General features: G+C 38.1%; 1 long non-coding RNA gene across 5 annotated transcripts; it reads left to right on the plus strand.

The window, feature by feature from the left end:
* Positions 1–8779: 8779 nt before the first annotated feature.
* LOC147622770 (uncharacterized) lies at positions 8780–18060 on the plus strand. 5 transcript variants are annotated; one of them, XR_015269511.1, is made up of 4 exons: positions 8784–9004; positions 9098–9199; positions 11531–11603; positions 11688–11702. It is a non-coding gene; the product is annotated as an uncharacterized LOC147622770 (long non-coding RNA). The 5 variants fall into 5 exon arrangements; XR_015269510.1 differs by lacking the exons at positions 11531–11603; positions 11688–11702 and adding an exon at positions 17883–18060 and having other exon boundaries at positions 8780–9004; XR_015269512.1 differs by lacking the exons at positions 11531–11603; positions 11688–11702 and adding an exon at positions 11070–11444 and having other exon boundaries at positions 8787–9004.
* The last annotated feature ends 4824 nt before the right edge of the window (positions 18061–22884 follow it).

A 22884-nucleotide genomic window follows, 5' to 3' on the forward strand; every position in this document is an offset into this window, starting at 1 on the left:
GGGTTTTTTCCCTCGGCTATATTCGGTGTTTGGCACCAATGGCAAATTTTATTCTTTTCTTTTCTTTTCTTGTTTGTTAATAAAAATTTTGCAGAGATCTCCGTAAAAAACAAGAGCATCAAACACGCCCCAATAGTCCACCTATCGTGCACACAAATTAGGAAGGGGGGAGACATGCTACGCCTACAAAGATCAAGGAGGTTCAATCTGCACAAAATCAGCAATGCATCAATGCAAACGAACAACATCAACAGGGCACTACAACAAGTGTATTCAAATCTTAATCTTTATTTCTTTATGTGCTCTTATCTTTCGAATATATGGTTTGCATGTTCACACAATGTTGGCTAGTTTAAGTTTTTGATTAGTTGTTAAAATATGGTGAGTGGGCACCAGGGTCTTTCCTTTGAGTTCCTTATTAGAGATAGATGGTTTGGCCGTGGGAACTTCTTCAGGAATAGCTGTAGATTGTTGCAAGGTTTTGGCATCGAACTTCGTAGGTGAGGATGGGGTTGAAGGGGTAGATGCTTTATCGGAGTCGATTGTTGACGCAGATGGTAGGTTATTGTGTAGAGAGGGGCTTTTGTGGAAGAGGCTTGTATCCTTTTGCGTTCAGCATCATAGAAATCCATTAAAGTTGGATCCTCTTCCTTGTAGTATGGTATTGTCAACTTTTTGTCATTGACCATCATGATGACTCTATCGCTAGCAAAGCATAGTGGTGCTTGGGCAGCAATAGTCTATTTATGCCCCAAGATCAAATCTACTTCCAACACATACTCAACCATCAAAAACTTGCAAGTGAGGGGTTAGTCTCAATATACATTGTATGTTCAAAGTACCCCAAACATGGCATGTTCAAGTCTTGTGTAAAGGTAATCCTTTTAAGATGTGCTGTGAGTGTTGGTTGACCTAACAAATCCCATAGCTTGAGGGTCATGAGATTGTGTTTTCATGTTGGATAAAGCTGTGCTTGAGCTGTGGTGATTTTATTTGAAATTTCCAATCCCACCAAAATCCTAGGGATCTTTTCAATAAGATATGTTGGAAGTTCCAGCTCTTGCAAGGTCTCTTCCTCCCGTAATAGCAATTTTACATTGCTTGCAGGAGTGTTCAAGGTGACTGTTTGCATGGATTCATCTATTGAATACAATGATTCATCTATCCAAGTATCGCAAAGGATGACATCATACACAAGGGAATCTAGGGTAACATGGAATGTAAAATCCATATCGCCCATTGATTGTTTGAGTAGTGTATCTAAAGTAACTTATCTAAAGTGACTTGGAACTTCAATGTTTTATCCATTGGCTCCTTTTGCAAGACTATTGCTTGTAGGAATGAGTTTAGGTTGTCCCAATGACACCCAAGTGTCCTGTTTTATGGAGTTCTTTATGTCTTGGTATAACCCAGGTTGAGCCCTTAAAGGTGCAAGTGCTGATGTGATGTTGGCGTTATTATGAGAGAAGAGCATTCCTCCGAATGAGGTTTTGAGAGATTGTTTTAATCTTGTAAGGGAATTATCGAATTCCTCATGTGCTTTCTCAAGCGTATAGTTTGTACAATTTGTTTCAAATGACTCTTCTATGCAGAGTATGTCTTTCTCTCGAAAGGGGAAGTGGTACTCCTTTGGGCTTTGTATTTTGGTTGCTGTTTTAGCATTGTCATTATGAGGCTTAATCACAACCGATGACCCTGTAAGACATTCAACCAAGCTAAGCATGCTCTCCTGAGCTTGCTTTTTGTGTTCCACATGTCATGTGATCATTATTATCCATTTGGGGTGGTTGGGTGGGTTCTAGTTCCTTGATTGGTCTATGTGGTGCACTGAGCGAAGAGTAAGAACTTGTTTCATCTTCACTTAGTGATGTACTAGAACTTGTTTCATTCTTTGACTTTCTTTGGTTTGTCAGTTTTTCATTATGTTTACCCATGCGACGAGATCGAATTTTCTTTTAGCATTCCATAATTCATCAAAGGCTAAAAAAGGATTTAATAGAATAGATGGAATATGATTAAGACCTTCACTCAAATTATCTCTAAGAAAGGCATGATTACAAATATGATTAAGACCTTCACTCAGTTTTTCATTATGTTTACCCATGCGACGAGATTGAATTTTCTTTTAGCATTCCATAATTCATCAAAGGCTAAAAAAGGATTTAACAGAATAGATGGAATATGATTAAGACCTTCACTCAAATTATCTCTAAGAAAGGCATGATTACAAATATTGATGTCAACTTTTAAAACATGAGAACCAAATTTATCAAAATTTATAATGAAGGGAGCAAATTGTTTAGAAAAATAACATATTCAATTTTCATTAATATCAAAATTTTCATTAAAAACTTCTTTTGGTTTATAATGGTAGGATTTAAGGTTTTTTGTAAATTTACACCCAAAATTTATTGAATTAAAAGAATTAAATAAAGAGGGATCAAAGTGAATTAGAGTTTCTCTAAAAATGAATTGAGGAGTAATAAAGTCAAATGCTTTATTTATAAACGTTAAATGCATAAATCAAAACTTTTTAACACAATTTTTTTCCAAATGAAAAAGTCCATTTGATTTAATAGAGAGTGAATGAACCTCTTCCATTTAAAAGTTGAGTTGTTTAGTAGTTCCAATGAGGTTGACCGAGGAAAGAGAGCTTCTAGATCTAAGGCATCTCCTCTTCTAAGTTGACTCCTTGGAGGAATTTGCAGATGAAGGAGTTGAAAAAGATCGTTTAGCAAAGGTTTTTTCATTTGGCTCAAAAGAAGTGACTGGCTTAAGGATTTGTTCAATTAGAATAGCAGTAAGAGTGCCAGCATAATGAGGAGTGAGAGGAAGGTTTAGATCAAGGTTCTTTGCAACCTCTAGTAATAAATCTTGAAAAAAGTAAAAAGTAACAAGACCAGTACAAACTTCTAGCGGAAAGGAAGAAATCCAAGATAAAAAAGCATAAAATTATGTTGCAGGAGAGTTAAATTTTAAAAAAGAATCAACATTATTCAGAACATATAAAAACAAATGATCGACCCAAATAATAGTGGCGACAGGCTGAACATTTTGAGCTAGATCCATTGAAGCTACAGTGACATTTTGTATAAGGTCAAAAGATATTCCAGTAAGATTTAATAAATTTAGCATTTTTTGGGGCTGATTCAATATTAGGAGATTTTGTACAAAAAAAGATAGATCAATTATTGTATTTTGAATGATCCACAGCCTTCAAAGCAAAAAGTGTTAAGTCAAAATCGAGATTAGTACTTAGAAAGTGTCTAGCTTGTAAAGCAGTAGTCTTACATTGGTCAGCACATGAAGGATTAAGTCCACAGATTAAAATAAGAGTGTTAATAGAAAAAGGATCACGTTGACGTTGAGTTTCTCTAGACTACAATTTGTGAGAAAGCCTTTCAGAGTCTAGCTCAATTTGTCTAATAGAAAAAAAGAGGGATAAAGGGATAAAGGGAAAAAAGAGGGATAAAGGGCATGAATTTTGCAATTGGGTCAAGGGGGCTATCTGAGGAAGAGGATCTAAAAGTAGTTGAAAAGGAAGAGAAAGCAAGACGTTCCTCCTCATCGAGGAGTTCAAGATTAATGAGAGGATTAGATGGGGATTCAATCTCAGAAAAAGGCAAAGGTAAAGAAGGAAGATTGTTAAAGACTAAAAGTTTATTAACAACCAGAGGTAAAGTATTGATGTAAGTTTCAATATCTTTACCATCTTGACTAACAATATCAGGGATATGACAAATAAACTTTCTTAGAGCAAGAAAAGCATCACCATCAAAGACATTATTAAAACTGAAGAGTAAAGCAACCCAGTCATTCAAAGAAGCAGTGTCAAAAATAGAGGGTTGATCATTAGTACATGCCACAATCTTAGCATCAGTTATAAGCTTATGAAATTTGGGTTCTTTATAGCAAGCTAACGCAGTTTGAATGGCAACAGAAGGTGGTTCAATGAAAGATAAGTTGGGAGCACCTCATCCAAATTTAATAAGTGAATCAATCCATTTCCTATCTGGAAAAATAATGAACAACCAACATCATCAAAGATTAGTCTATGTTAGTTCGGCCAAAGACTAAAAGGGAAACCTTTTGTGTGTGTTTTAGTTTTACCATCCCATTTACATAAACACAATCTTTGGAATCAAAGGCAATTTGAATATCAGAGAAACAAAAATGAATTCTTCAATTAATGGTTACAATTACACTACACCAAATTCTAGCTCAAGCAAAGTAATGCCTATGGGCAAAGAAACATTGAAGAGTGACTAATAATTACTTGCCCTTGACATACATATAGGCCACCATTTACAAAGAAAATGAGTGGAAGAGATTATACCTTCCACCATCCAGCAAAAAACTCAAGTTAGAACATTAAATTATTTAGTTGGGAAGACATGTGTCACCATGTCTTCCCTCATGTTATAGAGGTCACATTTTAATAGTAAAGGAAGCCTTTATGCCTATCAACAAAAGAAATATATAAGGCTCTCTTTCAATTAATACATATTGCTTAGTCCAATAATGTCCTTGAGCACATATGTACAAACAATGTTTTTACGAAATGTAAGAAGCATAACATCCTATGAAAGAAGCATAGCTTCCTATGCCAGACAATAGAAAGAAGACAATTGAGATAATACAATGTGTGTGTGTGTGTGTGTGTGTGAGAGAGAGAGAGAGAGAGAGAGAGAGAGAGAGTGTGCAATTGAGTAAGTGTGAGAATATGTGCTCAAATAAGTATTTCTAAAAGGTAATAACTCAAGAATGATTACGTCAATGTGAGTGTTTAAATGACTAATATATTAAATAGTTTGTGTTATATGTGTGCAAGTGTGAGTAACACACAATTAGTAAATGTGTATAGAGAAAAAAGCAATTTTATGTTAGTAAGAAATGAATGAGTGTATTTGTGTGTGTGTGTGTGTGTGTGTGTGTGTGTGTGTCTGTGTGTAAGGTGTATCATATTGTGCATGTGTGTGTGTGTAAGGTGTATCATACTGTGCATGTGTGAGTGTGTGTCTTTTGTGTGTGAGTGTGTGTCTTTTGTGTGTGAAAAGGTGTATGAATGTGTGTAAAAAATTAAAAATATTGTAAATGTGATATTGAGATTGACAAAAGCTTGAATGGTTGTGTGTGTACATGGAAATCAAAATAAACTTGATTAACTTAGAATAAGTAAGAGAGTGTATACATGGTTAGCAATTAGGGTTAGTTGAACAATGGAAATTAAAAAAAAAGTATGTTAACAAATGTAAAGAAACAGGACCATAAACATTAGTATTACAATACGAAAAGGTTAGCATTTGTGTTAGTTGAATATAATAGTAAAAACTTTTTTAACAAAGTTTGAGCTAAATATATAATAGCATGTAGAGAAAAAAGACCTTTAGAAAAAAGTTATATGCTTATCTTTAAATTAACTAGTAAACCATCAGTAATAACTATTAAGAATAAGACATGGTTAGTAATATGGAAACGTTAAGCATTAGAAAAAAATTAACAAAGGTATTAAATATAAAACTATAAGCTCAACAAAATAGAGAACCGTGCTCTTCCGTATAAAAAATAATATTACAAATTTTGCCTTCAAAAACTGTATTGCTTTAGTACCTGCGTCACAATTAAGGCTCTTGCCATTAGATTAGTAAGAAAAACTAGCTTATGTATTGCAATAATTACACATATACATAACCAGTGGGGCCAATGCAAGAATGAAAATGACACGCACATAGTCCATTTAAATAGTAGTTCACGAGATGATTATAGTAAGTTTAATTAACCTGAGATAATGCTAATTAAATGCATTATTATCTAAGTGCCATGAATGCTTCCACCGTGAAGGTCTCACAGATGTCAGAAGCGCCAGAAACTATGAAGGACCGTCGAAAACACTTCAGATTTGATTTTACTGTATATCATTTTTTAATTTCTTATTAAAAAGACAAAGGAGAGTATAAACATAGTTAATAGGTTTATGTGAGACTAGGTATTATAAATGAAAAAAGTGAGACAAGCACTAAGGCATGACTGAATGACAATCATGCTTAATATAGGTAGACTTATTTACTTGGTTTGCAATTTAGTGAATGTGTGTGAACCTAATTATAATTTTGAAGGTTAGTGTGTGTGTGTAATAATACATTGCTTTAATAAAAAAGATAGAATGTAAGTACAATTTTGAAACCGATTGTAAACCTAAGTAAGTAAGGACAGATTAATTATCTTGAAAAGCAAATTCATACATGTGTGTAAAAGTGCATGTGTAAATGTACCCATGTGTGTGGGAATGTGTCTTTATGCATGATCAAGCAACTAACCATATATATATATATTTTATAGAACTAAGTAAGTATGGCCAAATTAATTATCTTGAAATACAAATTTGTGCTTATGTGAATGAGTGCATGTGTAAATCAACATATGTGTGTGGGAATGTGTCTATAAACATAAGAATGCAAGCAATTTTGTGTGTGTGTGTGTGTGTGTGAGAGAGAGAGAGAGAGAGAGAGAGAGAGAGAGAGAGAGAGAATGCAAGCAATTTTGTGTGTGTGTGTGAGAGAGAGAGAGAGAGAGTGACAGAGAATTTCTATGTGGGAGAGAGTGACAGAGAATTTCTATGTGAGAGAGAGTATGTTTACATTAGTGCATGTACGAGTGTATGTGTGTGTGTGTGTGTGTGTGAGAGAGAGAGAGAGAGAGAGAGAGAGAGAGAGAGAGAGAGAGAGAGATTACATGTAAGATGAATTTATTTAAGAGTGAGCTCACCACACCACGTAGCCCCATCCATTAAAATTTAATGAAATAAAGTGATTTGTGTACATGTGTATATATAAATTTATTTATATTAAAAATACGCATATATATTTATGTATAGGTATGTGTGTCTAAATATATTAAAACATAATATTACATATAATATTTATTTTTATGTGTGTGTGTGAGGGGGGAAAGAGAGAGAGGGAGAGAGGGTGTGTGTATGTGTATCATGGGAGAGTGTGTGTGTGAGGAAGAGAGGGAGTGTGTGTGTGTGTGAGAGAGAGTGTGTGTATGTGTACCATGGGAGAGTGTGGGTAAGAAAGAGAGGGAGAGTGTGTGTATGTGTACCATGGGAGAGTGTGTATGTGTGTGTGTGTGTGTGTGTGTGTGTGAGAGAGAGAGAGAGAGAGAGAGAGAGAGAGAGAGAGAGAGAGAGAGAATTTCTATGTGTGAGAGAGTGTGTGCTTGCATTATTGTATGTGGGGGTGTGTACGTGTGTGTGTGTGTGAGAGAGAGAGAGAGAGAGTAAAAGTAGATTTTAATAAAATATAAATATATATGTATGTGTGTGTATTTTTATTTACATTTATAAATAGACATATATATGTTATATAAATATAACATATATATGTCACATTTATATAACACATATAAAGCCAAGTGTTGGGGTAGGGGAAAGAGAGAAGGGGGTGTGATGAGGGAGGGGAGAGAGAGAGAGAGGGGGGGAGGGGAAGGGGAGGGAGAGAGAGAGAGAGAGAGAGAGAGAGAGAGGAGTGTAGTGTTTAAATAAATAATACAATACAAAGATATACAATAAATAAGTATAAAATATATATAATAACAATATGTAAACATGTAATAAGTAAGGATATTAAATAAATAAATAAATAAAATTTATACAAATATATTATAATATAATGTTACACACACACACACACACATATATAACATTTATATACTTATGTACTATATATATAGTACATAAGTATAAATAAGAAAACTAAAGACATGTATATAGTAAAATCTTGTATACGCAGATACATATGTATATACGTATACGTATAAACTTAATGCCGCAGCAACAAGGGGTCACCTACTTGTGCCCTGCTAGTTCCATTTGGGAATGGAAATATTCGCACGCATTGATGTGCCATGCTAATTGAAGTGTAACAAGTGGTTTATGCACTTGATGTACTATGCTAATTGAAGTGTAACAAGTGGTAGTACACGCCATGCGAGAAGAATTTTCTAAGGAAATCAAATAATGTCAAGACATGTGCATAGGTTCAATTTGATTCAAGTCTATAGTTTACACATTTGTGCACACATACGTATGTGTACACATAGTGACACATATGTATAAAAGAGGGTTGTGTCTGTGCACCCAATAATGTGTAGATGGTGATGTTTACTCTATCTCATATTTTATTTTATGCTCAATCTTGTCAATTTGATTCAAGTCTTTAGTTTACACATTTATACACACATACGTACGCGTATACATAGTGACACATACGTATGAGAGAGGGTTGTGTCTGTGCACGTGATAGAGACGTAGAGAGAATGCATGTGAAACACACACACGTATATGTGTCTATGTGAGAGAATCACACACACACACACACACACACACACACACATGCACACACGAATACACGCATACGCATGCGTGCATACAAATATAGACAAGCATATACAAATACACGCATACACAAACACACACTCACACATGTTTGCATACGCATACACATGCATAGATGCATACACACGCACGCAGTCGCACACTTGTATATGCAGACACATATGTATGTGCATATACTTATAAGCAAAAACTTCATGCTAGAGCAACAAGCAAGGGTCACCTACTTGTGCCCTTCCAAACCAAAGGCTAGTTCCATTTATTCGCATGCATTTTTTAAACCTTTTTTTCAACTTTTTTTTGGGGGGTAATGCTAGATTTTTATTTGTACCAAGCAGTGTCCTTTTTATTTATATTTTTATTTGAGACTTTACCTTGGTTGAGGGTGTGTGTCATATAATAACAACCTAAGCCGAAATCTCGATTGCGCTTTATTCTCAACTTGCAAACCCTAAATGTTGGGCGAACTGCTATCGCCTCTGTCAGATGAGGATGACGATGGCGGCCACGCTTTTCAGGGCAAAGGCCTCCCCAATCGCAGCATGGGGTTCTCTCTGCAAATTAGGGTTTCTGTCGTTTCTCTGCTGCGAGTGCATCTTCAGCTCCGATGTATTCTCGTGCCCTCCCTCCTCTTGTTTGTGATGTCAAGTTTTTCTCCAGATCGGTTTCCAAACTCTCTGTTTTCTCTTTTTTGAATACAAGTCACTTGTAGCTGTGCCAAAGTGGGTTCAAGCAGTGCATGAGACTACAATATGACTCCTGACAGGCTTTTGGGAGCAGCTCAAGTTGATCGCTTGCCACAGAGTAAGTTTTCTTGTCCCTTTTTTTGTACGTACGTACATACACACACACACACGTATACGTACATGCAGACATACATATACAGATACGCATACATATATACATACACATGTATACATACATACATACAGATGTATACATTCATACATACATACCTATCCTCATACACACATATATTCTCACATACAATACATGCATGCATGCATACATACATATATAATTTCCTATTTTAATGGGAGCTTAATAAAAAAAGAAAGGTTTAGTGACCATTAGTGACCATGTCAACTGAGATGATTTTAGGTGCAACCTACCTATAACGGTGTATTTTTTGGGAATTTGGAGCCTAAATTCTTATATTGTTTTTTTATTTGGATAAAACAAAATTTCCAATTGGAGAGGGAATATTAAACCGCCATGTAATGTATAGTACTAGTAAAAGTAACAACAACATTGTACCTGCTAGAGAGAGAGAGAGAGAGAGAGAGAGAGAGAGACCTACAATATTGTCTCTCCCCCTCTCCCTCTCATGCAAGAGAGAGAGAGAGATTTTAATAAACTAAGTTACAATATCGTCTTTTGAAAAATATCAAGTCATGGATTGAACTTCAAAAAAGAAAAAAAGAAACTAGTGTACAACAATATAAGTAGTCATGTGGATGATACAATAAAAGTAGAGTCATGTGGATGATACAAGGTATCAATATGAGAGTACTATATAAGTAGTCATGTGGATGATACAAGGTACTAGTTTGTGTAATAAGAAGATCCAATGACTCCATCCTCTGGTAGAACAGAGTGTAGGACAGTGAGCATGTCTCTCGAGCTCTCGCTGTGGTGTCCCCAAGTCATTTGTAATTCTAGAGGACCCAACCAGGATAACAAAAAGTGGGTGAGCCTTTTTATTTCTTTCCTCACAATCATGTACAATAATAGTGCTAATTAACACATTTGGCTTTCCAAACATCTAGGTAGGCTAAGAGTAGACATTGTATAATGCTTATAGCTCTAATACATCCTATATATAAATGCCAATAACGAATATTAGCATGTGTATCAGTGGGATCTTTTGTTAGCATTAAGTTATGCAAGCAGATGGAAGTTCAAAGAATTTTTTTTAAAATGTGGCAATGGATAGAAAGAAGCCAACATTGCGGAGCCAACATTGCAATTTACTGTTTTCTCTTGGCTGTTGTGAAAATGTGTGGGGAATTTTGTCTATGCATGTTATAAGTGGCATCTTTTTTTGTTGTGTTATTTCTTTTGAAAAGAAATACAAGCTTGGAGTGTTAAGTGGTTTGCAAGCAGCATTGTTTTTAAATGTATGTACTTTGAAGCCTTGCATCCTCTTGGATGACTTGGGAATAGAATGTCAAGGCTTCTATTCATCTATCTATGCATGCTATAAGTGGGACCTTTTTAGTGGTGCTATTTCTTTTGAAAAGAAATACAAGCTAGAAGCTTTCTTAATTGTTTTGAAAGTGGCATTGTTTTTAAATCTATGTTCTTTGGAGCCTTGCATCCTCTTGGATGACAGTGTATGAATCTCAAGGCTACTATTCTTTTGTATCCTAATACTTAGTTCAAATATAGATATTGAGTAGTCATGGCAGTGGGCGCTTTTTTTGTTGGGAGAAGCTTGTAGTTTTTTCGACTTTAATTTGCTAATCATTTTTTAAAACAGCAAGGTGAGCATATAGCCTGATACCAGAGTCGATGATATGTGTTACTTGAGTTAAAATTATAGTATAGATTTTGCATTTGTTATTATTTGAATTTCCTTAATGCCTTTGTGCATCTGGCCTTAGAAATCTACTTGCCTGTCAAACTCCCTAATTGAGTCTAATGTGGAGTGAGTTGGAAACTTGCGTGACAGACATGGCATTATCTATCCCATGAATATTCCAAAGTACAATTTGTTTTCTTGCAAGGAATGCGTTGAGGATCAATGACACCATGAGGGAGCTCAAATTTGTGCCTTGATTTTCTTGAGAATATTGAAACTTGTGCCACCACACATTCAGAACATAGAAATCGTTTGGATCTCAAAATGAAGAGGGGGACCACTGTAAATTATGGCAAGTAAATCAATCACTTGTCACAAAGAAGTGTCTCAGACTATTGTAGGCTTATTTTTTCTCCCTTGCACTTTACAATAACAGGTCATTGCTGCCTAAAGACACTTGTGTGATTGTACAAGAGTTTTCTTTTAGTGAAAAATTGAAAGATTTGTGATTTGAAGGTCTTTTTATTTTCTTGTATGTCTTGATTATAATATCTATTTTCAATTGGTCACAAATGAATGATCTGGAATGTTGTCCTCTTTGCAACACCTAGGATGTTGAGTGGAGGGATTTTTTTAGGAGGTGGTGATATCGTGGTGGTGCGGGGCCGTGGCGGTGGTGCGGGGGTAGAATCTTGCCCATGTTCCCTCAGTACCTTTGTACCCTTTTGAAGGCATGAATTTGATATAATAAGTCTTTGTGATTTGCAGATATCACGTGCTCAAGATTGTTGGACAAGACTAGTCCCAAGGTTAATCTGCATGAATAGATCTATAGAAGATCCAATTGGATGTTCGTTTGTCAGGTTTGCCTTGGCCCTTCAAACTGGTCTCAAAGGGATGAAAATTGCCTCTTGGAAAATTGATAGAAAGTGTTCAAATAATCTCAATTAAATATATGAAGGAAAAGATCTTACTCTAGAAGATTAAGAACATTGAGATCTCCCTTGACATGGACTTAATCTAGGCTTCTAGGCTATCATGCATGAGACTGAGTGGAGCTGGTTTGCTTTAGCAAGGTGTGTCATGATTTTAGCCTTGGCACAGTAGATAAAAGCTTTGGTAGGAGAAACAAGCCCTTTGGAGGACACTGCTAATCAACATGCTACATGGTCCCATTAATCTATTTTCTCAGCTGTCGCAGCTAGAAAGACGAACGGAGTAAAAATTTGCAGATGGGATAGTTAAAGAGTACATAGGGGTTAAAAAAATGGGCCTTCAAATGTAGTTGCTATACCTCCTTTTTTCATGTAGGTGAATTTTAAGTTGGTGAAAGAAATGGAAAATGAATAGACATCCACATAGTTGAATAAATAGAGATCTCGTGGATTTTGGCATGGCTTAATTGCAAGCTAGAAGTTGCATTCAAGGTAGGGGATATCAACACCAGTATTGCAAAAATGTACGTTTGTAGAATGTCTCTAGTTTTAATGTCTTGTATATGGGAGTGGGGGATGAGTTGTGGTCACGATCTGCTCTCTCCACGTTTTGAAAGGGATGGCTCTCCCTTCATCTCTTGGAGAAGTCGATCACATTTCGTTCATCGTTTTGGCTCGTCCAACCCTTCACACGATCGCTGTGGAGTTAGTCGACTTTGCTTGGCAGGCCTCTTGCAGCACGACTTCGTTGTAGAGGTAGCCAAGCCAACTGTGCATGGCAGCTCTCTTGCTCAACGACTATTTTATAGTTTATTGAGATCAAGACTGTGCCCATAACCTTGTGGAGGACTCTTAAAGACAAGTTGCAGATTTTCGAGAGCTTGTGGAAGTCCTTTGAAAACACTATGGCCAAATCCATTGGCCTTGGACTTTGTAAAGAGTGTCGAAATTGTCCAAGTGGTCCGATAGGTGGATTGCAAATATTATGGTTTGTTGGGCACGCGCAAGCTTTGTATTTACAAATATTCCTTGGTTACTTGAAGGGGTGGGGGGGTTTGTGGTTAATTGAGGCAACTTTGATCTAGAGTGTGGTGGTGTTGATGTTGGTGTTGGTCGTGGTAATTTAGCATTGTGCTTAAATGTTTATTCAATCAAGTTTTTAATTAATTACTTTGAGATCTATCCTAATTACTTTGGTATCAAAGCTTAAGTCACTTAATCTGTCGTATCCCTAAGCTAAGGTTAACCTAACCTTAAGGTCTTAACCTTGGTTAGCCTCGAGACGTAACACCATGAGATGCAAGGTGAAAAAAATGTGATACTCGTAATGAAATATGTAGGTGACATGCATGGATAATAATGGGTAGAAGGTATGCCCTTGTGTGTGCTAGTTTGAGTGGAAGGTCTTACTAACTCAATTCTTTTCTTCAACTCTCTTTGATGCTTTCTTTGACGTTTTCTTGACATTCCTTTTCAAAATCATTAGATTGTTGATGCTTTACAATTGGCTTTGTTTCTATAGTCGTAATGGAGCTAGGTGGCCTTTGTGGCTTGGAGATTTAGTGTTAGAGAGCATTGGGAATAGAAGCAATGTTGATTAATGGACTACCATGAGTATATAACATGCATGTTCCTACTAAAAGGTGAATTTGGGCATGTTCTTGGATTCATCTAGGTATATATAGAGAAAAGAGCAGAGACGTCGAAGCAATCCATGTATAGCTATATAGAAGAAAGAGTCGAGATTAAGTGAGTACTAAAGAGAGTACACATATAAATGTAGGAATTGAGGATTGAGGTGGGAGGTGAGATGAGAGAGGTATGTCGAGGTGCAGAGGTTTGTAGAGGAGACAGAGAGGTGTAGAAGCGAGGGCTTGTGGTGGATAACGAGAGCGGTACATAATTATCGAAGGAAGAAAAGGATATGTCGAGATGCAAAAGGTGTAATGAGGTTTACTATTTTGTATGAAATGTGTGAATAAGTGGAGGGTGATTGTGTGAATAAGTGGAGGGTGATAAAGGTGCATGGAAGGTGTAGTTGAGAGCAAACAAGTGTAGATGATGTGTAAAGGTTTTCAAAAGGTGTGAAAATGTGTATAGGCATGCAAGGAAGGCAAGAAGAGGTGCAAAGGTGAGGCGAAGAAAGGAAAGAGATCTCTATTATAAAGTTATTGCAATTATAAACAAAAAGTGGTGAACTTAAATGTAAAGGAGTGAAGAAGACAAGCACTACTGTATACGGGTGAACTTAACTGTAAAGGAGTGAAAAGGATGAGCACTAGTGTATATGATTATTGAAGGTGGAAAAAGGATGTTAAATGGTGTAGTGATGTGTGTAAGAGGTGTGAAGAGATATGCAACATTGTAGAGGAGTGTAATTGGTGTAGAGATGTAGAGGTTCATAACGTGTGAAAAGATGTATAGAAGGTGGTGTAGAGGTGTGAACAGAGACTCCTTCTCAGGCCTATACACATTTTCTACTCATGTGAGGCAAAACATTTTAGAGGGATATGTAAGATTTTTAGAGGTGTATAGAAGATTTTTGGAGGTGTATAGGTGTGAGGAGGCATGCAATGATGGTAAGGGACACAAAAGGCGTGGAAAGATTTATAGAAGATGTGTGTAGGTGTGCAAAGATATGTAAACAATGTGGGGAAGGGGGGACTAAAAATAAGCAAAGTGGCTCATTGTGAAGGCAATTTGCTTAAGGGGGTCAATGGGGAGGCATAGTGAAGGTGGCTTGCTTTAAGGGCTCAAGGGGGAGGCCAAGGGTCGAGTGATGTGAGAAAAAGAAAGAAAGATATATTAATATCTAGAGGGTCTTTGAGACCAAAAAGGAGTGAAAAAGACGAGCACTAGTGTATATGGTTATAGAAGGTGAAAAAGGGTATGAAAAGATGATGTGATGTGTATAAAAGGTGTGTAGAGGTTTGCATGTTAGCTTTGAAAATAACCCGTCTTAGCTTTATTGTTACTTTTACCTTATGTTATTAGGGGTAGCTTAGGAATAAGATCTTAATAGGCATTTTGGAAGATGTTAGCTTAGGAAATAACCTACCTTAGTTTTATTATTACTTTTACCTTAGCTTAGGGGTAGCTTAGGAATAAGATGTTGGATCAGAGATAATGTTGTGTTTCTTGATCCAGATGGTTATTTATGCACTAAGCATTGATGTATAAGTAGAGAGATATATGCAAAAGAAGTAATACATAGAGCTAGTTATGTATCTTTGTTTCACAATTCTATTTGAGGACTATAATGTTATGTAATGTGATGATCATTTGAATGCTCATTAATATCGCAATTATGTTTGATGTTAAATATGTAAATGCTGTGTTGGTTTATCCGCCAACACTTTTGGCGATCTCATTGCGATTGATTCCTTGTACATGCTTTGGTTTATGATTTGAGTGTTATGTAGATTTTGCATAGATTTGGCATGTACGGATTATATGTCCTTGCCCATGAAGTTAAGAATTGTTCATTATTTTGTAGGACATCCTTCAGTCCATCTTTGTTGTTACTCAGATTAAGATGGGGTTCGTCGTCTTTTCGTCTTACATGTTAATGCGTTATCCTTATGTGAAGAGGTTTCACCTATTCTGTATATCTTTGTTTTGTTAACTTGTTCGTGGCGTCTCATTGTGATCGAGTTAAAGTGATTACATTTCGTGTGTTTTCCTCTCTAGGTTTGTTAAAACGAGTCCATTTTTTGCATTTATTTCTTTTGTGTGGCTATTCGATAGTTTTCCTCGTCCATGCTCAATCAGATGTGCAAGACTTGCTTCCTCTAGAAGTAGTGTGTCAATGACTCTTATTAGGCTGTTGTCCCTTTTTTGTTGGATTATTCATTTATGATGAATTGGATTGTTGTTATGATACGTCATCACCATATAGCACTAGATAGTCTATCGGAGGATGTATCCGCGGATGAGGAATATGTGGTTGTTGAAGAGGAGGATGAGTCCGAAGACGTTGAGGTTATGGAAGATACAATCAATGAGCATTCGGTGGGATAGTCGGCATAGGTGTAACTATTTGGTCCTCCTAGCTCTTTTCACATTATTGAATTCATACCCGGACACATCGACAAGTTGGACACATGGGAATACGGTTCCTAAAGTCGGCATTGGAAAAAGCACTAGTCTTGGTCAAAAAGCAAGAAAAAGCAAAAAGTCAAATTATGTTGACCAAAAGCTGAAGGCACCACTGGAAAGAGGACATCGAACTGGACCAAAAAGCTAAAAGTAACTTTTTCAAAAAGTAACTCTAAGGCCAAAAAGCAAGGCTCTGAAGTTGTAAAAGCACAAATCAAGAATTTGGCTATTATTAATAATATTTAATAAAAAGCAAAAGCAAGAAGATAAAACAAAAGAAAAGCAAAAGCATTGCTTTTGGCAAAAAGCAAGGCTCTCCTCAAGTATAAAAAGGCTTGAACTTCTCTTGTAGCACCATGAGGATGATCATTGAAGGGTGGTAGCCAACATCAAAGCTTGAAGATCCTCATCTTCATCATCATTATCAAGATTATCGAAGTGTATGATTGTTAACACTATCATTACCTGCTGTACTCATGCATACCTGCGCCACCTATCTATGCTTCACCAGTACAACCAGCGCCTGCCCCCCAGCACTTGGTTGTCTCCTGAAGCGCCTGTCTGCGCTGTCTCTACTGCCTGCGTTTCAGTGGGTTGCCACTTTCAGTCAGCACTAACCAGCCGGCTAGCTAAAGCGCTAGCATCGCCTCCAACACCTGGCGAACACCATCGTCATACCTATTGCTTGGTCATCATCATTGCTGTCGCCAATCCTATTGCTGCTTGTACAGAGCGCTGCAACTTGAACCATTGTGCACTGTACTCTTGCCGTATTTCTGCAGTTAACATTGCCTTTAGCCAAGACCTAGAGCCAGCGCTATTTGCAGCCATCTCTTCTGCTTGACTTGGGCCACCTCTACCTACTGCCTAGCCTGCGCAGCCAGCCTCAGCAGCACAGCTAAACAGTAGCATAGCCAGCCATCCGGTAGCATTGCTCGCTAGCATTGACCAGCACTCAAGTTGTTGGAGTCGTCGCTCGTTGGCATTAATCTTTTCGCCTATCACCTGGCTGATGATGGCACCTTAAGAACTACCACTCTCTCCTGCGATTTGGACTGATGATGGCACCTTAAGAACTACCACTCTCTCCTTCGATTTGGACATTAAGTCTACATATTAACACAAAAAGCTTGGACATGGAATATAGAGCTTAGACATGGAGCTTGGACATGAACATGGAGTTTGGACATAGAGCTTGGACATGGAACATAGAGCATGGATCTGGACTTGGACTTGGATCTAGACTTGGATTTGAATTCATTGGACTTTGATTCATTGGATTTGGATATTGGATCTGGTACTAGTCTCGTGGGAGATACTTGTGGGTCATCTCTGTGGTGTGCGCGACATGAGAGATCTTGTGCCTCGACATCGACATCGAGTTGGATATCCTACATCGGCATATCTGTTTGTTTTGTATTCATTGATTGTATTGATCCTGGCCAGCGTGTTCGTGGATTGTTCTTGAATAAATTTCTGAAGGGAGGCAGGGCTTGTTCCTCGTTTAGTGTGGTGTATTGTGCAAGATCCTCATTCCCTTATCTTTCTCCCCCCTCTATATCTCTATCTCTTGGACACGTGGTTGAGTTTGTCACGGCACGCCTCGCTAGGCTTACAACAGGGATGATTACAACCTAGTTTGACACATAGGTGTCTATCTCAAGCGCGGCTTGAAATTTGTTGATTTTCGAACTCTTGCTTGTCAGTGTTAGCCTTGGAAGACCCTAGTGTGAACAACCCTACACATGGATACTTTTTACCTTGTGCTAGCAAGGGTTTTTTCTCATGTGAACACTCGTGTGTTAGGCTATAGTTCTCTTGTACTCCACACATTTGTGATAATTAACATTGAGTACGTTTCAGCTTCACAGCTTCGTCTCCCTTTACTCTTTGAGCTCTTGTACGACTGTGTATGTGCGTGTGTGTGCAGAGCATCTTCTTTCTCATCCAACATTGGTATCAAAGCAGTGTTATCAGCATGGTGTTTTTCAGAGCTTGGTTTTCGAGCTTGGCTGTGAAGCCAACAGCTCCTCAGCATTAGTCTTTGTAGAGGTGAAGCAAGTGTACATTGCTAGTCTTCTTTAGTCTCATTGCTGTACATCCTTTTATCTTCGCTGTCCCACAACTTTTGGGTAAGTTCTCGTACTTTCCACATAGTTCTAGGGTTTTCACTTTCTATTGTACATTGGTCAGCTTCTCTTTTTGTTGCCTGTTGCCGTACACTCTGCGCAACCCCGCACACAAGCACTACAGCTTTTAGAAGATTTTGACATCGGATTATAATATTCATTGTTTTTCTGCTATTGTTGCTGCTATTGTTTGAGTCTGTTGATTCTTCTTGGTCAGCCATTCAACTGCATCCATTTGATTGGCATGGTCAATAAATTAGTATTCAACGTTTGGCTTTCAGCTCTCGGCATCGAACTTTTGCGTCCATTAATTGCGTTAGTCGGCTTTGCCTAGTCAGCCGTTCACAGCGTTTGGCTTTTTGCATTCAGCCATTTTGCTTCAGGCATTCCGCATTAAAGCATTAGACTTCAGTATTCCGCATTAAGTCAATGGTCGGCACTCGGCATTTCGCATTTAGCTCGTCGACGTGGGGTATTCTGCAATAAAGCATTCGAAGTCAACTTTTAGGCCTTGACTTAGTATTTGACTGTGGCTTTCGCATTAGTAGTTCAATCTTGCAGGCTTCAATATTTCGCATTCAGCAGTTGTTTAGGTTTACTTCTTTGGTCGGCTTTACTTCGTTGGCTTGGTTTATCCATTCAACAGTCGGTTTGTGTTCGATATTTCGACTTCGAACGAATTCAACATTCCGCTACAACCTTTGGCATTTGACGTTTGGGTTTCAGCTTCTGACAGTCGATTCCGTCTGTCGATCTCGATTTCGTCTGTCGATTTTTGTCTGTCAACCGATTCAAATTTTTTCTCGCCAATTGATTTAGCATCCATCTGTGAGTTGGTTCCGCGTCTATTCGGCAGCTGAGCCTTACCTGACGATTCTGCCTTCAGCTTCTCACTTGTTGATTCTATTTCAATTTCCAACTTGGTGACACCATGTCAGCTTCCGACCTACTTCTGATCTGTTGGTGCCACATTTGCTGAATTGCTTTCGCCATGTTAGCTTCTGGCTTGCTGACTTGTTGATGCCACGTTAGCTTCTGACCTTTCACGTCAGCAGATTTTAACTTGTAGATTTTGCGTCCACTGATTTTGCCTGCATCTTTTGAGCAGACATTTGAGAAACTCTTGAGTCACTTTAAGCTACTTCTTGTGAGATATACTTGAGTTTGCCCATTTCTTTTCTGTGTAAAATGTTCAAAAACATCAGTGATGCCTTAACAATCAAATGTAGTGATTTATCTGTCTCTTGTTTGTCGTTGTTGAATGCTGATTGGTTATTTGATTCGGGTGTTACAAAGCACATCACTTAGTGCAAACAGGTGTTTGGCACCTTGAGAGATGCTCCATTAGGTGATACAGTTTTGTGTGCTAATAATGCATCCTATGTCATTAAAGGCATTGGCAATGTGGAACTAACATCATGCAGTGGAGCCACATATACTCTTGTTGACACCTTGTATGTACTTGGCATTGGCAAGAATCTAATTTCTGTCTCAGGACTTGCAAACGTTGGTCTCAAAATCGAGTTTTTTGATCATTGCTGCTCCATTTATGATAGAACTGATTTCGATGCGCTTCTACTATCTAGTACATTGCGCAATGGTCTATACAGGCTTGACATTTATGACAGGAGTAGTGATTCTCCTACTGATGCTTTGATTGCTTCCACATCAGATGTTATGCGTGACACTGAGCCCATGCTCGGTTTGGTCACCTGGATTTTCGTTCTCTTATGCGGTTACAGCGTCAGGCTATGGTTCATGAGTTGCCACCTATGTAGATTCCACACAAGCGTGTACGTGAGGGATGTACACTCGAAAAGATGCACTATTAGTCCTTTTCGAAAAGATGGCACTGTGAGGTACTTGGCCATTGTAGCTTGTACATAGTGATCTCTGTGGCCCTATGAGGGCATTATCTTTCAGTAGACATCTGTATTTCATGACTTTCATTGAAGATTACACTAGTTTCTACTGGGTGTATGTTTTGAAAGACTAAGTCGGATGCATTTTCTGCTTTCCGTGAGTTTGTTCCTCTGGTTGAATATGCTTACAGTCATAAGCTCCTGACATTGCAGACCGATTGAGGAGGGAATACTTGTCACATGAGTTTACAACTTTTTTGCATTCCCATGGCATTTCTCATTAGTGTTCTACTCCTTTTACACCACAGCAGAATGGCGTGGTTGAACGTCGGAATCGAAAGCTTATGAAAATGGCTTAAAAGCAAGGATTTGTCTTCTAGATTTTGGCTTGGAGTGATGATGTGCGCCGACTATGTGTTGAATCGTTGTCCGATTAAAGCTTTGAAATCTATGACATCTTATGAGGCTTGGAATGGCAGAATCCCTATAATCACTCATATTTGTGTTTTCGGATGTCTGGCTTACATGCATGTACAAGCACAACATGGACATAAACTTGTAGCAAAGGCAATGAAATGTATTTTTTTGTGTTATAGCAGTGACAACTTTGTGTTATAGCAGTGACAACAAGGGATATAGGTTGTATGTTCTGTCCACTCGAAAGCTTATTGTATCCAAAGATGTCATCTTTGATGAATATGCATCTCAACCTATGTTTTCATGTCGGCTGCAACCATCAATTGATGCCCCATACGTCTTTGATACATTGCTGTCATTATTTGGTACAGGTGTTGTATCAGCTGAGCCTGCTTTGGCTTGGAATCAACCTTGTGTTGCTACGCATAATTAGTAGATTCGACAGTCTGACATTCCCCATATTGCTCGATGAAAGAAAATAGAGCCGTCACACTTTGAGCTGGATGCCTTGGGTGATGCATTAGTTGAAGTGGATGCACCTAACCGTGACTCAGAGAGTTTTTTGCTCGCTGGCTCTGTGCCACCTTGCGGGGCAGCAAGCTGACTCCACTTATGCGAGGTCCGACACGAGCTGCCTCTCGACATGCATCTCATTTTCTTGACACACTCCTTTTTGCTATTGCATGTAATGAGAACTAACTTTCTCATTTTGATTCATTGGAGGATGACAATCGGATTTCAGCCATGCATTCGGAGTTGGATTCAATTGAGAAAAATGCTACATGGGAGTTGCGTGACTTGGCTGTCGGCAAGCGTGCTATTGGCATAAAATAGGTGTATAAATTGAAACAGAAGCTTGAATGCTCCATTGATTGTTACAAGGCTCGTTTAGTCGCCAAAGGGTATGCCCAGAGAAAAGGCATTGACTATGATGAGAAGGCTCGTTCTTCACGTATGACGACTATCCGCACTCTTGTTGCATTGGCTGCGCATAAAGGTTGAAATGTACATTAGTTGGATGTCTAAATTGCTTTTTTGAATGGTAATTTGCAAGAAGAGGTTTATGTATCTCAGCCTCTTGGCTTTGTTTAGAAACATGCAGAGCATAAGGTATGCTGATTATGTAAAGCACTCTGTGGCTTGAAACAAGCTCCACATGCTTGGTATCAAAAGATTCATACATACTTGCTCTTTTGTCTGTTTCAGAATAGTTTGATTGAGAGTACTCTCTATGCTCGCACAATCAAGGGGATCACCTTATAATTTTGAACCTTTATGTGGATGATATGCTCCTGAGTGGCCTTGATGAGGCACACATTTCAGCTTTCATAGCTAACTTACATCATGCATTTGATGTTTCCGACATGAGGCTATTGCATTAATATTTGGTTATCCAGTTTATACCAGTTGAGGGGGGCATCATGTTATCTCAGAGAAGATACATTTAGCAGCTCTTAGAACGGCTGCAAATGACAAATTACAAACTTGTTTCTACTTCTATTAAACTAGGCCTACGCCTGTCTCTTGAGGACACTTCCGAGCCTTTTGATGTTGCCACTTATCACCAGGTTGTTGGATGCCTTATATATATCTATGCACTACTTGTCTAGATATTCAATATGCAGTGTCACAATTGAGTAGATTTATGCATTGCCTCAACACTTGGCATTGGTAAGCAGTTAAATGTGTCTTTTGTTACCTTCAAGGCACTCATGACTTTGCATTGTTTTACAACAATGCGTCTTCTTTTTGCTTGTCCGCCTACATTGACAGTGACTCGATAGGATGTTATGATACTGGGTGTCCAACAATGGTAATGTTTCCTTCTTGGAAGTTCATGTATTTCATGGCTCAGCAAGAAGCAGTCGATAGTAGCCACTTTTAGTTGTGAAGCTGAGTACAAGACAACATTCACAGCTACTGTGGAGTGTGTATGGCTCCGCCGTCTATTGGTAGATCTTGGTGTTAGACATCCGTCTTCTACCACCACTTTCACTGATAGCCAGAGCGCATACCAAGTCCCTTTTCAGGGAAAAGTTTAAGGCTTTTCAAAAAGCTTTGAACATATTACCTCTACTAGGGTAATCTACTACACCCTTTATACGTTCACACCGTTCACTTCAGAGGGGTTTGTTAGTCTTGCAATTCGTTATTATGAACAGCCCTACACACTGGCACTTTTTACCTTTTTTCTCATGTGAACACACTCGTGTGTTAGGCTATAGTACTCTTGTACTCCACACATTTGTGATCATTATCATCGAGTATCTTCTAGCTTCGCAACTTCGTCTCCCTCGCTCTTTGAGCTCTTGTACGATTGTGTGCATGTGTTTGTGTGAGTGTGTAGAGTGTCTTCTCTGTTGTCCAACAATCAGACTAAGTGTGGATCTATCCTTGACACATCATCTGAAGGCTTCGACTCCAGTTGCTCTTGGGACGATTTTCTTGGCCCAGGCGATCTTTATGTGCATCATTACCTTTATCATTACACGTGATGGCTCACTGAGTATCACTCAAATATCCA

The sequence above is a fragment of the Cibotium barometz genome, chromosome 28 (assembly GCF_041138505.1).
Source record: "Cibotium barometz isolate CiBa-2024 chromosome 28, ASM4113850v1, whole genome shotgun sequence".
Lineage (NCBI taxonomy): Eukaryota > Viridiplantae > Streptophyta > Polypodiopsida > Cyatheales > Cibotiaceae > Cibotium > Cibotium barometz.